The sequence below is a fragment of the Ranitomeya imitator genome, chromosome 4 (genome assembly GCF_032444005.1).
Source record: "Ranitomeya imitator isolate aRanImi1 chromosome 4, aRanImi1.pri, whole genome shotgun sequence".
Lineage (NCBI taxonomy): Eukaryota > Metazoa > Chordata > Amphibia > Anura > Dendrobatidae > Ranitomeya > Ranitomeya imitator.
The window spans coordinates 413,984,156-413,989,531 of record NC_091285.1 but is presented as its reverse complement, the minus strand read 5'-3'; positions in this window follow the sequence as shown (position 1 = coordinate 413,989,531).

Here is a 5,376-nt window from a genome sequence, read left to right as displayed (position 1 = left end):
TCCTGAAAACATGACATGTTGGTGGGCCTTGAGGACTGGAGTTGGGGACCCCTGATGTAGTATATAGCAGCCACGTATATAGCAGCCACATAGTATATAACACAGCCCACGTAGTATACAGCAGTGTAGGCACCATATACCTGTAAAAAAAAGAATTAAAATACTCACCTTCCGTCGTCCACCGAAGCTGTCCCGCTCCTTGGGGTGCGGCCGACCGCTTCCATTCCCAGAAATGCATTGCGAAATTACCCAGATGACTTAGCGGTCCGCTAAGTCATCTGGGTAATTTCGCAATGCATCTTTACTGATAAAAAACAATTCAGATAAGCGTTATCAGATCTGATCAGCGCTTCTACGACACAATCACACACGGCTGGGATGTCTTAGCGTGACTAGGCCTCCCCGACTAATCACTTAGATGCAGCTGTGACTAATCCTCCCCGACTGATCACTTAGATCAGCGGTTCTCAACCTGGGGGTCGCGACCCCGAGGGGGGTCGAACGACCAAAACACAGGGGTCGCCACCAGTGGCGTAGGAAGGGGGGAGAAGAAGAAGAAAAAAAAAAAAAAAGACGCCCCTTTAAATCTTCGGGCGGCGCCGTCCGCCGCCACGACCAGGGCCAGCTCCCCCCACCCCTGGGCCCCGCCCCCGCTCTAATACTCACCTCTATTGGTTCCTGCGGCGCCGGCAGCTGCAGCGTCCTCTGACTCTGCGACGTCTCAGAGCAGAGGGCGCGATGACGTCACTACTGTGCGCGCCGCTCTGCCTCTCTGTCCTGAGCGTCGCAGAGCCGGAGAGACGCTGACTGGCTGCACCGGACCTGCGCTAGGAACGGGAGAGGTGAGGATTTTACTTTTTTTTTTTTTCTTTATGTCTGACTGTCTGGGGGCAATGCTGGACACACTGGGGCAATACTGGAGACTATGGGGCAGATTGCTGGACACACTGGGGCAATACTGGAGACCATGGGGCAGATTGCTGGACACACTGGGGCAATACAGGAGACCATGTGGCAGAATGCTGGACACACTGGGGCAATACAGGAGACCATGGGGCAGATTGCTGGACACACTGGGGCAATACAGGAGACCATGTGGCAGAATGCTGGACACACTGGGGCAATACAGGAGACCATGTGGCAGAATGCTGGACACACTGGGGCAATACAGGAGACCATGGGGCAGATTGCTGGACACACTGGGGCAATACAGGAGACCATGTGGCAGAATGCTGGACACACTGGGGCAATACAGGAGACCATGGGGCAGATTGCTGGACACACTGGGGCAATACAGGAGACTATGGGGCAGATTGCTGGACACACTGGGGCAATACTGGAGACTATGGGGCAGATTGCTGGACACACTGGGGCAATACTGGAGACCATGGGGCAGAATGCTGGACACACTGGGGCAATACAGGAGACCATGTGGCAGAATGCTGGACACACTGGGGCAATACAGGAGACCATGGGGCAGATTGCTGGACACACTGGGGCAATACAGGAGACTATGGGGCAGATTGCTGGACACACTGGGGCAATACTGGAGACTATGGGGCAGATTGCTGGACACACTGGGGCAATACAGGAGATCATGTGGCAGAATTCTGGACACACTGGGGCAATACTGGAGACCATGGGGCAGAATGCTGGACACACTGGGGCAATACAGGAGACCATGTGGCAGAATGCTGGACACACTGGAGCAATACAGGAGACCATGGGGCAGATTGCTGGACACACTGGGGCAATACAGGAGACTATGGGGCAGATTGCTGGACACACTGGGGCAATACTGGAGACTATGGGGCAGATTGCTGGACACACTGGGGCAATACAGGAGACCATGTGGCAGAATGCTGGACACACTGGGGCAATACTGGAGACCATGGGGCAGAATGCTGGACACACTGGGGCAATACAGGAGACCATGTGGCAGAATGCTGGACACACTGGGGCAATACAGGAGACCATGGGGCAGATTGCTGGACACACTGGGGCAATACAGGAGACTATGGGGCAGATTGCTGGACACACTGGGGCAATACTGGAGACTATGGGGCAGATTGCTGGACACACTGGGGCAATACAGGAGACCATGTGGCAGAATGCTGGACACACTGGGGCAATACAGGAGACCATGTGGCAGAATGCTGGACACACTGGGGCAATACAGGAGACCATGGGGCAGATTGCTGGACACACTGGGGCAATACAGGAGACTATGGGGCAGATTGCTGGACACACTGGGGCAATACAGGAGACTATGGGGCAGATTGCTGGACACACTGGGGCAATACAGGAGACCATGGGGCAGATTGCTGGACACACTGGGGCAATACAGGAGACTATGGGGCAGATTGCTGGACACACTGGGGCAATACAGGAGACTATGGGGCAGATTGCTGGACACACTGGGGCAATACTGGAGACCATGGGGCAGAATGCTGGACACACTGGGGCAATACAGGAGACCATGGGGCAGATTGCTGGACACACTGGGGCAATACAGGAGACCATGGGGCAGATTGCTGGACACACTGGGGCAATACAGGAGACTACTATGGGGCAGATTGCTGGACACACTGGGGCAATACTGGAGACCATGGGGCAGAATGCTGGACACACTGGGGCAATACTGGAGACCATGGGGCAGAATGCTGGACACACTGGGGCAATACTGGAGACCATGGGGCAGATTGCTGGACACACTTGGGCAATACAGGAGACTATGGGGCAGATTGCTGGACACACTGGGGCAATACTGGAGACCCTTTGGCAGATTTCTGGACACATTGAGGCAATGCTGGAGACCCTGGGGCAGACTTCTGGACACACTGGGGCAATGCTGGACACTGGGGCAGGTTGCTGGACACACTGGGGGTAATATGCTGGACACACTGGGGCAATGCTGGACACTGGGGGTAATATGCTGGACACACTGGGGCAGATTGCTGGACAACATGGGGGTAATATGCTGGACACACTGGGGGCAGGACTTGAGGCATGGGCAGAATGTAGATACGGGGCATGATTGGAGACACGGGGCAGGATTGGATCATGGGGCAGGACGGATACGATGGAGGCTGGTGGGGCAGGATGGGGAGATCATATGGAGTAGAATGGATACTCATGAGGGCAGGATGCGAGAACATATGGCTGGAGCCAGGAATGAGATAAACGGGGCCAGGGTGGGGAATAGTGTTACCATAGGCATAATAGGGGATAATTAAGGGATATTATTACTGCAGTGATGTATTTATTTTATTTTTTGAGTATACTGTTTTAAATGGGGGGGCGGTCCTGTTAATGTGCAGAGTGACACTATATCGCCTTTTTATCTTCATGTGGTGTAATGTAGAAGTTGTGAAAAATTAAGTAATGTGTTCTGCAAGCGGAGCTCTAGATAACTGTGTTATTTCCTGCAGAAACGAGTCCTGGCTGGAAGGAATGATGGCGGTCTGTGCTGGATGAAAGATGAAGGACTTCACCTAGAGACGTCACTGGTGAGTCAGTGTTACCTATACACTGACACTATACACTGTATACTATATAGAGGTCCTGTGTATAATGTCACCAGTGATCTCTGTATTACCTCTATACATAATGCATATCAGATATTTACTGTTGAGGCTGGCAATCAGGCAACACAGCGTGCAGTAATCAGCGCACATACAGAGATCTGGCAATAACCAAAAACAATAGGACGAGCTCTGAGACGTGGAATCTCTGTAGACTGCAGTACCTGATCTATCCTCACACAACTATAAGCAGCAGTGGATTGCGCCTATCACTACCTATGCAACTCGGCACTGCCTGAGGAGCTGACTAGCCTGAAGATAGAAATACAAGCCTGACTTACCTCAGAGAAATACCCCAAAGGAATAGGCAGCCCCCCACATATAATGACTGTTAGCAAGATGAAAAGACAAACGTAGGAATGAAATAGATTCAGCAAAGTGAGGCCCGATATTCTAGACAGAGCGAGGATAGCAAAGAGAACTATGCAGTCTACAAAAAACCCTAAAACGAAAACCACGCAAAGGGGCAAAAAGACCCACCGTGCCGAACTAACAGCACGGCGGTGCACCCCTTTGCTTCTCAGAGCTTCCAGCAAAAGTTAATAGCAAGCTGGACAGAAAAAACAGAAAACAAACTAGAAGCACTTATCTAGCAGAGCAGCAGGCCCAAGGAAAGATGCAGTAGCTCAGATCCAACACTGGAACATTGACAAGGAGCAAGGAAGACAGACTCAGGTGGAGCTAAATAGCAAGGCAGCCAACGAGCTCACCAAAACACCTGAGGGAGGAAGCCCAGAGACTGCAATACCACTTGTGACCACAGAAGTGAACTCAGCCACAGAATTCACAACAATTTACATTCCGAATCATAACTAATAAAATTACAGTTTTAAAGTAGCCACCAAAATTATTTTTTGGGTTGGGGGTCACCGCAACATGAGGAACTGTATTGCGGGGTCACGGCATTAGAAAGGTTGAGAACCACTGACTTAGATGCAGCTGTGACTAGGCCTCCCCGACTGATCACTTAGATGCAGCTGTGACCAGACCTCCCCGTCTGATTACTTAGATGCAGCTGTGACTAGACCTCCCCGACTGATCACTTAGATGCAGCTGTGACTAGGCCTCCCCGACTGATCACTTAGAAGCAGCTGTGATTAGGCCTCCCCGTCTGATTACTTAGATGCAGCTGTGACCAGGCCTCCCCGTCTGATTACTTAGAAGTAGCTGTGACCAGGCCTCCCCGTCTCATTACTTAGATGCAGCTGTGACTAGGCCTCCCCGACTGATCACTTAGATGCAGCTGTGACTATGCCTCCCCGACTGATCACTTAGATGCAGCTGTGACTAGTCCTCCTCGTCTGATTACTTAGATGTAGCTGTGACCAGGCCTCCCCGTCTGATTACTTAGATGCAGCTGTGACTATGCCTCCCCGACTGATCACTTAGATGCAGCTGTGACTAGGCCTCCCCGACTGATCACTTAGATGCAGCTGTGACTAGGCCTCCCCGGCTGATTAATTAGATGTAGCTGTGACTAGTGCTCCCCGTCTGATTACTTAGATGCAGCTGTGACCAAGCCTCCCCATCTGATCACTTAGATGCAGCTGTGATTAGGCCTCCCCATCTGATCACTTAGAAGTAGCTGTGACCAGGCCTCCCCGTCTGATTACTTAGATGCAGCTGTGACTAGGCCTCCCCGACTGATCACTTAGATGCAGCTGTGACTATGCCTCCCTGACTGATCACTTAGATGCAGCTTTGACTAGGCCTCCCCGACTGATCACTTAGATGCAGCTGTGATTAGGCCTCCCCGTCTGATTACTTAGAAGCAGCTGTGACCAGCCCTCCC